This window comes from Protopterus annectens, chromosome 8.part0 (assembly GCF_019279795.1).
Source record: "Protopterus annectens isolate FY-2018-M chromosome 8.part0, PAN1.0, whole genome shotgun sequence".
Lineage (NCBI taxonomy): Eukaryota > Metazoa > Chordata > Ceratodontiformes > Protopteridae > Protopterus > Protopterus annectens.
The window spans coordinates 624,828,096-624,844,050 of record NC_056741.1 but is presented as its reverse complement, the minus strand read 5'-3'; the positions used below and the strand labels follow the sequence as shown (position 1 = coordinate 624,844,050).

Here is a 15,955-nt window from a genome sequence, read left to right as displayed (position 1 = left end):
CCCAGGGATGACAGGTGCAAGCCGTCCCTAGCGAAGCATCGTGGCTTGTTGAGCATGTCATCCCAGGCTGACAGGCATTGGATCCCCTTTGAATGACACCAATACTTAAGCCAATTGTTGAAATTGATCATCTTGTCTTCATATTGTGGCATCATTCTTGGTGAGGGTAAGATGCTACTCAAGGTCAGGGTCATACCGGCCTGGGCTACATGCTCAGAGAGCTCTTCTATGTCTCTTTTCGTGTAGTCCAGGGAGGTACGTCTCAGGTCATTCACACCAACATGGACAATGACTGAGTCATATTTGTACTTGCCTTGGAGTGACCTGAGTGCTTGTGTTATGTGGCGGATCCTAGCGCCCGACAGGCAGCTCACCGTGACCTTCTCCTTGTTCAGCCTGGTGAGCGGGACGTCAGTGTGCCTGACGATAGAGTCACCTATTACAAGTGTATCAGGTGTGTTGTTTAGCCTTAAGGGCTGTGACTGTTCGGCACACTGGCTTTGTGAGCTATGTGTTGCACGTGTTTTGTTTTGGGGTAGCGGTTGCTTGGGTGTCTGCTTTGGAGGTCTCTGATGCTTAGACAGATTTTTATTTAGAGCCTCCGAGTATGTTTTTGTGTGTTTATGTGTTTGGTTTGCTATCGTGGTAGGTCTATGTGAGACTGGAATTGTAGTGAGTGTGGTTTCCTTCTCCTCCTGACTGGTTACGCCAGTACTGAGTTGAGAGAGCTTAGCCTCCAGTTTGGCTATATGGTTGCATCTCTCACATGTGTTGGAATTTGTTGGGAGGAGGAGAGGGTTGTCTGTGTACATGAGGCAGTTGTAACATTGCCTCAAGATTCCCAGATTCACCAGCTGGACTGGAGAGGAGATTGACAACTGACCTTTGGACATGCTAGAATAGTATTGGGAATTCCTTTATAATTGAAAAAAAGGGCTAATGGGGAACAAGGTACTCAAGGGGAATTTGTGAGGGTGTCGTGCTTTTAATTTTTTAGTGCTGACTTATATAATTGCTTTAGTGAGCAAGTGCCAGTAACTTAAATGCAATGTGTTACAGGTAACTTAAATGCAAAAATGATAAACAGTAACTTTCTTTCAAGTGAAACAAGGAAATAAGTACAGTAAGCAATGCAGATATCACTAGGGATCCACAAAAGCGCTGAAAAGCTGCATTTTAGGTGGAATTAGCGTTTCAGGGAAATAACAAGCAAACAAACAAAGCTAGATTCAGCAGGCCTGGATCTAGTCTATGCTACAGCAAACAAGGTGTACCAATTTCAGTAAGAAACAGTTCAAATATGCAGGCACTATAAACCTTTAACCAGAAATTCCCAGCTCAGAAGGGCAGAGTCCAGCCTCTCCTCCCATAAGAGTGCAGACCACAAACCTTCTTAATGTAAAATAACTGGCCTGAAGCCCAAGTGCTTAAACCAGAACTAATACACTTTTAGAATAACAGACACTGAGCCCTCAATCAGAAATTCCCAACTTAGAAGGATGTTGCCACTGGGATTCAGGTTACTGGCTAAGGCTCTTGCCACCCCTATAGTGCCTTTTTCAGGCAAAGTTCAAAGGACAAAACCACCATCATAACAGGTACAAGCATGCAAAATCTGAAGGTAATGCTACTCAGTGTTAGAAGTTTAAACCTCAAAATGCACTCTCTCGAGGCACTCCTAAAAATGGAGAACATCGATATCTGTGCAGTAACTGAGACCTGGTTCAAGGCTCCAGAGAGCACCCCTGTAATACCAAGCTATAACTCTTACCACACTTTTCAGCCACCAAACCAGGACTGAAACACTAAAGGTGGAGGAGCATCCATATTCAGCAAAGATATTCACACCACCAGGCTAGTTGCCTAACACAATGCATCTGAAATTCTCCAGGTGCAACTAACACTAGGTAAGACTGCAATCCAAACTGTAGCTTGCTACAGATCCCCCACCATGCCCCAAGATTCTCACTACACCTTTCTAAACATACTGGAAGATATTAAGATACAGCCAAACACCCTAATACTGGGTGATTTCAACTACCCTGCCATTAACTGGGAAAACTACTCATGTACCAACACCTTTGAACAACGGTTCTTGGAATTCATAAATTCCAATGCCCTGGATCAACTAGCCCATAGTACCACCAGGGGCTTCAATATCCTAGACCTGGTCATTACCAACATGGGAAATTGCTGCTCCACACTGATGGTCACCCCCCTTGTTGGTCAGGTCTGACCATAAGCTAATCACCTTTGACATCCACATCCCACCCCCAGCCCCCAGTAAGGAAACCTTCGTAAAAAACTTCTTCAAAGCCAACTTCATGCTACTCAAGTCAGAAGTGACAAACTTCATGACATCCATGCAGACAGGAACTGAAAGTTCGACTGCTGAATCCTACACTAAGGTACTGTACGAGCACATGCATGAATCGTGCCATCCCAAATATAACCAAGAAGCTCTCCATCAAAAAAAGGAAGCCAATCTGGTGGGTTCCTGCCACAAACAAACTTTACAACAAAAAAGAAGAAACTGTTGCAGAAAAGAGGAAAATCCCAGGATGCAAAAAAAACACCCTTAACAGCCGAAGTAAGAAGCTGAGATCCCTCATAAAATCCTCCAAAGCTAGTTATGAAAATAAAATTGCCAAAGATTCCAAAGACAACCACAAGGCATTCTATAGCTATGTCAAAAATCTAAATGGCAGTGCTCAGATCTGCTCTGAGCTACAACAGAATGGCATTAAATATACTGATCCCAAGGATATTGCCAATATCCTGGCAGATCGATTCAGTGCCAACTTCTCCCCCCTCTCACCCCCTAAAGGGCCCATCTCAATACCAAAAGATTGCAAAATATCGGTAATAGCGGTCACACAGGTAAAAAACGCACTCTCCAAAGCTAAGAATACAGCATCCATAGGAGCAGATGACATCCCTGACTAATAAACTACATGAACTACAAAATGAACTGGCACCTCACCTAAGTGTCATGTTTAATCATAGCCTCACCTCAGGCTTTGTGCCCACTGAGTGGCGCACAGCTACAGTTATCCCACTGCACAAGACAGGAATCCACCTTGGATCCTGGGAACTACCACCCCATCAGTCTGACGAGCCTGATCTGCAAGGCCATGGACTGTATTATCGTGGAACTTATAAACAAAGACATTGGCAACCTTCAAACACTGGACCCCACCCAGTTTGGGTTCATGAAGGGCCGATCTTGTCTCCTGAACCTGATTGACTTCTTCGAGTCAGTCTCCAGAGCTGTGGACGAGGGTAACGCAGTCCACACAGCCTGTCTGGACCTCGCCAAGGCCTTTGACACCATCCCCCACTCTGGAATCATAGATAAACTTACTAAGCTGAGCATTAATCCCTATGTCACTTGATGGGTTGTCAACTGGCTTACTGACAGAACCCACACTGTAAAAGTAGCCAACTCCAAATCCAGCTCCAGACAAGTGACAAGTGGAGTACCTCAGGGTTCAGTCCTGGGACCGCTCTTGTTTGGCATCTGCTTCTTTGAATTACAGGCCAACACTAAAGGACTCTGGCTAGCAAAGTTCGCAGATGACTGCAAACTGGGAGCCATTATTGAATCCCCAAATGATGTGGATATTCTACAAAAGAGCCTTACAGAAACAGATGCTTGGTGCCAGAGCCATGGGCTCAAGCTGAATGCCAAGAAATATATAGTTATCTCCTTTGGGAAAAAACATGAATTACCACATAGGTGGCAGTACACTAAACACTGAAAGTGTGATAAGAGACTTGGGGACACAGGTGGACAGTGGTCTCACCTTTGACAACCACATCGCTACAACAGTCAGGAAATCCTTCTATGTGGCACACCTCACCACTATGGGCTTTTCATCCCGAAAAAAGGAGGTCATTGTCCCACTGTACTCATCCCTCATTAGACCAATTAATACAATGCCCCATTTGTATGTACCTGTCAAGACATCTGCAACAACTGGAAAGACAGCAAAAATACCTTACTAAAAGAATCACAGGCCTAAAGCGGATGCTCTATGCTGACCATCTAAAAAACTCCAGTTATACTCTGTCGCATATCGTCTACTCAGAGGTGATTTCTGCTTAACATACAAGGCCATGTCAAACCCAGAGCTGTTGGACATGCTACACTTAAAGAAATCCCAATCCCTCAGAGCCACATGCTCCAGGGATCTAAACCTTGTCATCACAGTGAACAAAACATGCTGGAGGATAGGTTCCTGACCCAGAGACTCCCCAGACTCTGAAATACACTGCCCATACATGTCAAGCAGAGTGCCTCTTTGGCCCTCTTCCAAAGGAACCTTTACAATTGGATGGGAGATAGGAAATTCACTCTGGGGATCACATCAGTTGCCCTGCTAGACAGGGGTCCAGGGAAGTACATATTGTGGGAAGAAATAGCCAGGGAATTGTTATGAAGACAGGGGTCCAGGGAAGTACATATTTTGGGAAGAAATAGCCAGGGAATTGTTATGACTAGGCTTGTATAGGCCCTAGGGCTGATAGCCTAGTATCAACCTATGAACCATCCATCACCCTGGTTTCCTCCCTTAGTCCCTGTGGAACTGAGGTCTGAGGTCCTGGATGTATTCCCACCTCCTGGTCATATCCAACTGTGTGGCTGACCAGACCTCAGTGCCAATGCATTGAGGCTGGAGTTTCTGGGTTGGGTTTGATGATCCCAGCTTTAGGTTCTTCCTTCCTGCTCTAAGCTTCGGCTTTTGACATCTTGGCTCTTGTCTCTATTTCAGGGCAAGATGTAGCTCCCCCAGATTTTGGCACATCTTGTGTATCTTCAGATGCTGAGATAGTCTGATCCAGGAGGTCAGCATTTGCTCCACCTTTGACATTGTGGAGAGGATATTCCCACTCAGGAGATGGGTCTTCCTTAGCTGGTGTTTCATTCCCATTCTCATCTGTACCTGTGACCAGTCATCAGCCTGCTCCTGGACATCTCATGCCAGATGGCCTCCAATCTACTCCTCTGGCAGGGTTTCTTGCCTCTGGTCTCAGGCAAGACGCAGTGCAAGAGGAAGCACCTCATATCCCCTAAGGAGTCTCTCGCTGAAGATACTGACTTTGAGGAAGAAGGAGGTCCCCTAAGTCACTGCAGGAAGACACCTCCTTTAAAGATCTCTTGGAGCTTCTTCACCAGCGCAGGGGCTGGACCACAAAAGCCCTCTCTCTCGAGAGAGGAGTCAGTATTATTGGTAGCCTTCAGTGTGGGCCCATGCACGCCTTGGATGGTTGTCTGTCTGGATGCATTCATAATCTAGTGTCTTGGAAGGTGTGGGAGGAACCTGATACAGGATAGCCTTTTCCTAAGAGGCTAGGATCGGCTGCATTGGAGTGACGACTGACCCTGGATAATTTCTGTGGAGAATTCCTCAGTCCATTCCCCAAATACTGAGTCTTGGGCTTTGGACTGTCTAGGGAAGCAATCTTATGCCTCAGCAACATTTGCTCTGAGGGCACCAAACTACTAATCCCACTTGAACAGGCTCCAGTGCAATTTTGTGGCTGAAGTGTGGAGGAATGTTAAGATGCAGCAGTCTCCAGACATTCAGAAGACACTGGAGACTCCACTGTCTACCTGTCTATGTATTGCAAACATTTCCATGATGTTCATTTCGAATACAGCTGATGGAGCCATGAGACTCCATGATTGGATGCATCTCTGCAGCCTTGCTGATTTCTTCAAGGCATCCTTTATTAACAGCTGTTTCGATAGGTCTTCCTTGTTTGGGCCTAAGATTAAAGACACTCTTAATAGCGAACTAAAACAGAAGACACTATCCGCCATAGGATTGTGTTTTGCTATCCCTCAGTGAACCTTCTCAAGGAATCAGAAGGAGGGGCAAATCTCTCTTTTTTAGAAAGTCACAGAAGCCTTCCCAGGACACTCCTTCTGAGAGTTCCACTTGTGGCCATTGCAGTACCATAATGGGCACCACCCATGGGGCAGGGGTAGTCTTCAAAATCAGGTCTTCTGTGGATCCTTCTCTGGTGGGCCCTTTCAGAGATCCTGAAAGGTTGCCTGACTTTCTTTCACTGAAAGTTGCTTGGCTGTTCACTCAAAAGCTTGTGAAGCCATGACCTCAGACATATGGGTGTTGAGATTCATATCCAGAGGTTATACCATTCTTTTTTTAGAAATTCCAAGGTTCCATCACATACGTCTCCCAGACATTTCACCCCATCAGAAATTGCAGGCAATGTTAGAGATTCAGGAGCTGCTGGCAAATTGAGCTATCCAAGAGGTTGCATCAGACCATTGAGGATCCGGGATCTACTCAGAGGTCTTTTTGGTACCAAAGAAGACCAAGGACCTCAGGCCTATTTTGGATTTAAGCAAATTGAATCCCTTTGTGAAACAGACCAAGATCCAGATGGTCATGGTGCAGTCTATTCTACCTGTTCTGAGGTAGGACGATTAGATGTGTTTAGTAGACCTCAAGGATACCTAACATCATATCATGATATCAGTAAACAAAAGCAACTGGAAATACGAACGATCTTAACAAATGCTGATTTATTGAAGTTTACTATGCTAGTGTATAGGAAAAACACTTTCACCATCCATGCTTCTTCAGGCTTAGACAGAGTTTTTAATATAAGGTTAGGCCTTATATACTTTAGCTAATCAGCTGACTTCAAATGCTGTCACATGATCTTATGAATTCAAACTAACAGCTGATTTCAAATGTCATATGGCACATTGGGTGAAGCTATTTCATGGTAGGCAAAGTGCTTAAGTAATACACAACATATTTAAATAAAAAATAATAAAGATATAAAAATATATATAAAAACGTATACATATATATGATAAAAACATTTTAAAAATAGTTACCATACATTTAAAACTTAAAGGTACATAAAAATACTTTATAATATGTATTAACTATATTCAGTTAAAAACTTTCCCTGTAGTCAGTGTATCTGATTGTGCAAATACTTTGTGAGGTGTTAGTGTTAGTATATCATTTAATCCCGGATATATATGAGATTTAAAATCTAAATATCCATTTGAGTTCTTCTTGCTTTGTTAGTAAAGTGATGTAACCACCTATTAATGATTTACATATTATAGTTAAAATTAAAAACTTAAAGGTATGTTTCTCATTAGTGGATTATATGTGTTTATATAGGGCATTGGATGGAATCTGTCGTTTAATTTTTGAAAGACGTCCTATTCTTTCCTTCAGCTTTCTGTTCGTTTTCCCTTTATAATATGCTGCACATTCTGTGCATGTAGCTAGATAAAGTAGAATTTCAGAATTATGGTTTCCGTAAGTTTGTACTATAAATTGTTCACCTGTTACTGGATGTCTGAAACTTTTTTTCAGTATTGATTGAAATACAATGAAAACAGTTACCACATTTGAAAGTACTTTTTTTCTTACTTTTAAAAGTGAAATGATATTTGGGTTGCTCCTTGTAGCATAATATATCTTTAAGATTGGTTGTTCTTTTATAACTATACATAGTGGGTTTGTTCAAGACATGATTAACTTCTAGTATATTAGTTAATATAGGCCAGTATTTCTGAGTAATAATATTGATGTCTGGAGTATTTCTATGATATATTAAAGTAAATCTACATTTCTGAGTATTTGGGGTTGGATAGAGAGGTGCTCCAGGAGGTTTCTGCACTTGGAGCTGGGGGGCAATCATTACCATTTCAGAGCTTTGCCATTTCGTTTCACCACCTCCCCTTGATGTTCACCAAGTGCATGGCAGTGGTTGCAATCTGGCTCCAGCTGCAGCGTTTTCAGGTCTTTCCTTACCTGGATGATTGGCTCCTTATTGCCTCTTCAAGAGCATTACTTATCACGTCCAGAGATACCTTACTCCAGTTGTGAGACCAGTTAGGGATTATGCCCAGTTATCTAAAGTCGAGCCTACATCCTGTTCAGGCATTAAAATTCATAGGTTGCCCATTGGATACTGTCAGTCAGATTGCCAAGCTTCTACGTTTCAGAGTGATTAGCCTTCAATCCCAGGTAATTTAATATGTGTTCTTGCCCTTGCAAAGTGCCATCTCATGTGATCTTGAAACTTCTAGGCCACATGGCAGCTTCAATAGGGCTGGTCCCTGTAGCAAGGTACCACAAGGGCTCTGCAATGGATTTTTGCAGTGCAGTGGTCATACTTGACCCATCCAGTAGACTTTCCAGTAAGACTGACAAAGGTATGTTATGATCAGATTCAGTGGTTGTTACAGTCTCCTTTAGTGACCAGTGAGCGACCATTTGTTCTTCCCCTTCATGTGGTCACAGTCACTGCAGAAGCCTCCCTTCATGGGTGGGGGGCATTTTGAGTGGAGGATGTTTCCAGGGTCCTGGTCTTCTGCAGAGGCCAATGTTCACATCAGTGTCCTGGAGATGAAGGCTGTCTTCCCTGCATTGCAGACCTTACTTGATCCATCTAGTAGATTTTCCAGTAAGATTGACAAAGGTATGTTATGATCAGATTCAGTGGTTGTTACAGTCTCCTTTAGTGACCAGTGAGCGACCATTTGTTCTTCCCCTTCATGTGGTCACAGTCATTGCAGAAGCCTCACTTCATGGGTAGGGAGCATTTTGAGTGGAGGATGTTTCCAGAGTCCTGTTCTTCTGCAGAGGCCAGCATTCACATCAGTGTCCTGGAGATGAGGGCTGTCCTCCCTGCATTGCAGACCTTTCAGGATGTCCTCCCCAGTGGTGTGATTTCGATACAGATGGACAATATGTCTTTATTTCTCTGGTATCTCAACAAGCAAGGGGGAACATGTTAATATCCTCTGTCAGAAGGCCATGAGGGTTTAGCAGTGGGCAATTTCATTTCAATGTTTTGTAATTGCAATGCACATACTGTGTAGATCTAACATTCTGGCCCACGGCTTGAGCAGGAACATTCTTATTCCTCACAAGTAGTCTCTGAATCCGAGAATGGCAGCTCAGATCTTCCAGAGCTGGGGCAGTCCATGTTGCAACCTGTTTGCTTCACCTACCAACACCAAATGCAATAGCTATTATTCCTTAGTCCTTCCTCAGGGGCAGCCACCCAGAGATGCACCTTTGTATGCTTGGCCCCCCAGGACTCCTGTACACTTATCCCCCAGTTCCTCTGATTGTCACATTTCTCCAGAAGACAGTCCACTGGAGAGTGCCAGTGATTGTCATAGCCCCTTTCTGGCCTTGTCAGGTGTGGTTACCCTTTCTGCGACCTCTTTTGTGATATCAGCCTTGGGTTCTGGATCCCACTCTGGATCTCATTTCTCATCCAGTGGGTCTAGATCCTCCCAATCTGGAGTCCCTCAAACTAACTGCATGGTTTCTCCAGTTTTCTTGATGACCAGGAATCCCAAGCTGTTTAGTAGTGTTGTGCATATTTTGTCATCATCCCAAAAACTATTAACTATAGAAACTGTATTCCAGTAAATGGAAATGTTTTGTGATGTGGGCAGAATATCACGGGTTTGATCCTTTTTCTGCTCATTTAAAGTCTATTCTAGATTTTCTGGCTGAGATGTTTAAATCAGGCTATAGGTTTTCTACAATCAAGGTGTAACTTGCAGCTATTTCTAATTTTCATTTCATTATGGATCATATTCCCTTAACTACTTTGAAAAATTCCAAGGATTTTCTCAAAGGTACATTTCTATTGCACCTTCCCATTTAGGATCTGGTTCTTCCCTGAGATTTGCCTTTCATGTTGCGAGTCCTTGCAGGCCCTCCTTTTGAACCTCTTGCTAATCCAGACTTAAAGTTGTTATTTTGGAAAACTTTGTCTCTGGTGGCTGTTACCATGGCTAGGAGACTCTTCTCCTCTGCATATGGTGTTTTATAAAGATAGCGTTTCACTCATCACAAGTTATTCTCTTCTGCCCAACATAGCCTTTGAGAGTAATTTGAATAGATCTATTCACCTTCCTGTGTTTTTCCCAAACCTTTTGAACAAGGGTGAATACTTGCTGCATTGCTTGGGTGTGCATAAACAATTGAGATTTTTACCTGGACTGGACAAAAAAACTTTAGAAAATCAAGCCAGCTGTTTTTTTTTTCCTTTTCAAGATCCAGACTGGGCAGACCTGTGTTAAAAGAGACATTATCCAAGTGGCTGCAGGACTGTATTTCCTTTGTGTATGCCTTCACAAGCAAGATTCTTTAGGGCAAACCTAAGGGTCACTCTATTAGAAATAGGGCTACTTCTATGGCTTTCTTTTCCAGAACTCCCTTGGATGAGGTATGTGCAGCAGCTACTTGGGTGAGCCATTACACCTTTATTTCTCATTACAAGTTGGGCATCAGTTCAGGTTCAGGGCTTCCTTTGGCTGCACCATGTTGTGGAATATCCTTCCTTAGATCCTCACAGGGATTTTTACATGGCTGAGGACTCCGTCCCATAAGTTGAAGTCAGATGGAGAAGACAACATTGGATAAGAAAGTTATGTACTTACCATAATGATAGATCCACATTGTCTCGGTCTGGTTCAACCTTCCTCCTCTCCTACCCTGCCTTTTGGAGAGTTTCCTTGTCTAAGATGACTTATTCTCTTTTTTGGGAGAAATGTATTTTAGAACTGTTTATAGAAGGAGCAAACTCAATCTGAGAGGTCGGTTGAGGAGCAGGGGGTTGTGGGTAGGGCATGCAGAGCCCAGTGAGTTGACGTTTGGAAGATTTGCCCGGTATTGGATCTGAGTCAGATCTGATATCCCACAGGTTGAACAAGACAGATAACACGGATCTAGCTTTATGGTAAGTACATAACTTTTGTTTATGCTACTTTCCACAGCAAGAAAATTAGCAAATATACTATCCCAGCGCATTAAAAACACCTAAGATAATATCATTCATAATGTTACTGAATACTTGTACTTGGGTCTCACTCTAGATACTTCCTTGACATCCACTACTCATACAGATGTAGTAATTAGCAAAGCTAAATTCTAGCTAAAATTATGTTAGATTTCTTGTATCTTTTATCCTGTTGCTCATGTAGCTGTCCCAAAAAAGTATTCTTCTTCCAAAAGTAGAATATGGCCTTCTATTTTCAGATTTTTCGCTCCTTATACAATACTCAAAGGATAGAAGTTTTAATCAGAATATGTGTGCTATTGGCCAGTGTATCCACACAACTTTGTGATGTCTTAAAAAGCTTTAAATGACTTCCAGTTACAAACAGCACTACTCTTCTTTTAGGAGATTTGCTTTTTAGAATAATAAAGTTAGGTTACTGCCTACTTCTGAGAGTTAAACTTTCTTTTAAAGAGCAAGCGTATGTTCTCAGAAATAGCCAGCATGATAATGTTATGCAAGGCTGGCCTTCTTTTGGAACAACCATGGAAGAACTGAAAAAAAAAAACTTCCAGGATAGGGCCTTTCATATGGAACCAGCATCCAAATGAAATAAGAAAGTAGCAAATGTCTTGGAAACCTTTTAAAAAGCACTAAGAGAACTCTTGTGATAATGGTTGAATAGACAAACCACATAATCCAATATATATTACTTAATTAATGTTGATTTCTGCGTACAGATTGAAATTTACACATTTATTGTGTAAATTATAGTTACATTTTTGTTTAACTTTCTACTGTTTCTGTTTTCTGTGTATTCTATGTATAGTGTACCTTTTGTTGCAGCACTGTTATATTTGTTTATTTATTTATTTCCAGTTTGATAACCGGGGATGTCCACTGGGCCCGAAAGCCCGTTTTCAGTTGAGGCCCGGGGAGAAAAGCTCCATGTAACAAACACTTTGCACTTTTAAAGCTGGATATTCCTTAATATTGCACACTTAAACAATTTAATAAAGTGAAATACTATATATATATATATATATATATATACAAAAATCCAGTATGCAACCTGTACTGGGTCCAAAACAAACCAAGAAGAAAGTTTGCAGTGTGGAGGGTGTGATGTTCATTTCCTGAATTATGTTATGCACTTAGTTCACGTAGTAAAAATCGAACTGTAAAATATAACTGTAAAACACGTGCTACAAAATAATCAAGTAGAAAATAGGTAGTCCACAGTTGAGTATATTAAAACACACAAACAAGAGATCCTAGTTGAGTATAATGAAGATAATCAAAAACATTCCTTATTTATATATAATCAGGTTGTTTGGAGCAAGGGAGTGGTTACAGAAGGTAGTTCTGTTAGTGGCAATAAAAGCATTAAAATCCTTTCTTTAGCCAAGTCACCCTCCCCCTTAACATCATAGTGTAATCAGAGACTATGCTACCTAAAATTGAAACCGAAAAGTTAGAGACAAATTAAAATATTTTATTAACACTTTGTATAGGCTAACCAACTAATCCAAAACTTTATTAATTAAGAAACTAACTAACTAAAAAAATGACTGGCTAACAAAAAGATCTATTACTAGACATCTACCAGAATAAATATTAATAAATATACAACTTTTAACAAAGCTCGCATTCGTGTCAGATAAATATTTCATCAGGTTTGTGTGTCAAAAACAAATGATAATATGAATGCACATGTGTATAGATATACAAATGAAAACCTAAGTAAGATGTTGTTGTTGTCTTTTGGCTTTTCCCGGTTAGGGGTCGCCACAGCGGAACTCCGGTCCACTAATGATTGGCAGTAGATTTTGACGAACGCTGAGGTGCCAGCTCGACGTTCAACCTTCAACAAAGGCACGCCCATTTATGCATGTCTTTCGAATGCCCACCCAACCACGGGGTGGACATACAGACTCCACACAGAAGGCACTCCCCACACTCCAGACGAGAATTGAACGGGAGAACATCTTGCTGTGAGGCAACAACGCTACCGTTGCACCACCGCGGATGTTATGAACACCTAAGTAGGATGAAAAACAAAAAAACTGCTAAGCTGGAAATACATTGATAAATGTTAAAAATAAAGCACTAAGGCCATGGGGATATGTTAAAGTGTGGCCTCTGACAAAGATAAACACAAGAGTGCACTCAAGAGTAATTGCAACCTTTAAAACAGAGGAAGAAAAAGACTAGGCCCATGCACACTGTGTGTACTATCAGACTTTCATTGCCTAAAAAGAAAAAGTGTAACAAAAGTGTTCAGTTTAAAATCTAAAGTAGTATTTAATGTGGAGCCATCAAACATGATTAATGTATATATGAACCACCTAAAATATGTCCTTTATAACATTACAAGTTAGTGCTAAAAGAAGTAAAACAGTGTTTGATATTTGTTTTTAAACATAATATAAGCAAGTAATGTCAGCATTAATCAGTCACATATCAGTCTTTTAATCGTCTTTTAAACAGTGGGGCAGTTTGCTGAGATTTAGTATGCTTTTTATGGAGCAATAATAATTAAGCCCTAGTTTTCTAAAGGAGTTCAGTTTCAGCTGCCATAGTAGTTCATATTTTTCTAAAAGATTAGGGATGTCCCCTTCCAGTTCCAAAAGGTCCACATGGTCAATAATTTGAAATTTAAAGCCAGTTTGTCTTTTGTGAAGCTGCAGGTGCTGAGCCAGTGCATTATTAGAAATCCTCCTATCTGAAGTAGTTAACTTCATTTGTTCATCAACCTGAGGGTATCGGATCCGAATCGGATCCGAGCCGGCAGCTTTATTCAGCTAAGATCCGAGCTCCAAGCTCCTCACCCTTACCCATAACCCCTTGCCATCCTTCTCTGTCCCCAGATCTCGTTTGCCGCGGCTTATTCAAGCACCTAGAACGAGTTCCAGGCATAGGATTTTGTGAGTTTTTCAAGAAAAATTACCTTTTTTCATCTAGTTTTTTAGTTTAATTGTTAAGCGAGTGAGTGTTGTTCCCTTTTGTAGTTTATTAAGCTAGTCTTGTTGGTAAAATTTATATTTTTTTAGTTAGTCTAGTCTTCCCTCTTCCCCGTGTGTGTGAAGGTGTGTTTGGGTTGGGCCTATTTTATTACTATGGCCGAGGCCCCTAAAACCTTCTTTTCTAAATGCACCGAGTGTGGCCATAAGCTATCTCCGGCGGATGGCCACACTCGGTGTGTTATCTGCCTTGGGGTTGACCATCTTTCTTCGGGCTGCACAATTTGTGCAGCCTTCAACCCCAGGGCTTTGAGGGATAGGAGGTCGAAGCTGATTCTGGCGGGACTTCTGCCCCCGGACTCGGCTTCTTCCTCTTCTCCCTCAGCGGCACCAGCTGCTACCGCAGCAGTCCCGCCTTCTATTCCTGCTCCCCTGGCCAGGACTCACCCTCCCACCATGGCTCAGGAGGAGAGGGAATCTAGGAGGGAGAAAAGAAAGGAGAAGCGCCACAAGCGGTGGGCTGAAGCTTCCTCTTTGGCTCTGCCAGCTAAGCAGTTAGTCTCTCCTAGGGCTTCCGGGCCTTCTCCTTCCCGGATCCATTCACCCCGCTTTTCCCCGGAGCCGGAGGAGGAGGAGACCTGGTCGCCTTCAAGGTCTTCGAGGCATCACTCCAGGCCTGCCTCGGTGGCCTCGTCTAAATCGACCCGAAGTTTGTCAGATGCAGATATGGACCGGATGATGCGTAGGTTTCTCCAGGCCCAACTGCAGATGGGAGTGCTCCTGCCTCCCGCCCTCCGGGGGGGAGCTCGACCCCCTTTTTAGCCCCGATTGCTCCTTCTCTGACCCACTTCTGGGGTTCACAGCCGTCGGATCCAGGCAGCATCGGAGCCGGGGGAGGCTCGGTGCCGATAGTACACCCTACTTCGGCTCCGACCGCACCCTCAAGTTTGTTGGGTCCTTTTTCGGATCTGAGCTCTCGGAGTCGTGAGCTGAGCTTCAGATCTGGAGGTGTCAGTGTGTCTTCGGCTCCGTCTTGGTCGGAGCATACTGGCCCTTCGGATCCGATTGCATTGGCGCCGGCTCCAGTCCGCACCTCGGATCTGAAGGGGCTGCTCTCGGAGCTTAGAGAGAGCAGTTCTCCTTCGGCATTCGATGTTGTGGAGAGGGTCTTGTCGAGGGACTCGAGGCCCCAGGCTCCTGCTGCGGTTCCACCCATCACTCCCTCTCAGACGGGCCTACCTTCCATCACCCGGCTCCAGGGACAGCCTGCGCCTATGTCCCAGATAGTTCCCTTAGAGGAACAGGATGTTGTTGGTGAGGCATCCTCGGACAGCCCCCCAGAGGAGGTTCCTCACAAACGTAAGTGCAAGAGGAGGCACTTGGACTCACCCGAGTCCCTGACAGAGGACACAGACTTAGAGGAAGGGGAAGGTTCCCCAAGGTCACCCCCCCCCCGAGGATGTCTCCTTCAGAGACATTATGGAAATGCTTCTTATTAGAGGGGGGTGGTCAGCCCAAAAGCCTTCCTCCGATGAGTCTGTGTTTCTGGAGGCATTTGATGCAGGCTCATCTACCTCTTGGGTGTCCCCTCCCGCGAATCCCCTGGTAGATCTGATCACTACCAGGGCATGGAAGGAACCGGACACTGTGGAGCCCATACCAAAGAGACCAGACAAAATTCTCAGTCCACCCACAGATAGGACGGTTTGGAGCAAGGGTGCTCCAGTAGATGCCTTGTTGGTGGCGGCTGCCACCAAGAAGGAACTAGCCCAGGAGAGTTCCTCTGTACACCCTCCCGACAAGGAGTCTCGGACGATGGACCTCATAGGGAAGCGGATGTTTGCTTCAGCCACCTTCTCAGTAAGGTCGCTGAACTACATGGCACATGTGATACGACTCCAGTGGGATCTCATCAAAGAATACACAGGGTCGCCCCCAGAGTCCATGTCGGCCAAAGATAAGAAAACATTCTCAGCCCGAATGGACACTCTTAAGTCCATTTTGAACACTTCTATGCGACTTCTTTCCCATGCCACGGAAGGAGCCGCTAGAGCTAGAGGAGCGGGCATTGTCTTACGGCGGCATGCTTGGCTCCGTCTCTGCGACTTTGCGGAACCCTTCAAGGCGTCCTTCGCAAATGCCCCTTTTGACGGCTCTTCGCTGTTTGGCAAGACCGTCCGCGACAT

General features: G+C 43.6%; 1 protein-coding gene across 1 annotated transcript in view; it reads left to right on the top strand.

Moving 5' to 3' along the window:
- Nucleotides 1-15,955, top strand: part of ABCD1 (ATP binding cassette subfamily D member 1) — a 1,029,542-nt gene that overhangs the window by 370,498 nt on the left and 643,089 nt on the right. The gene's annotated exons all lie outside the window — the stretch shown is intronic.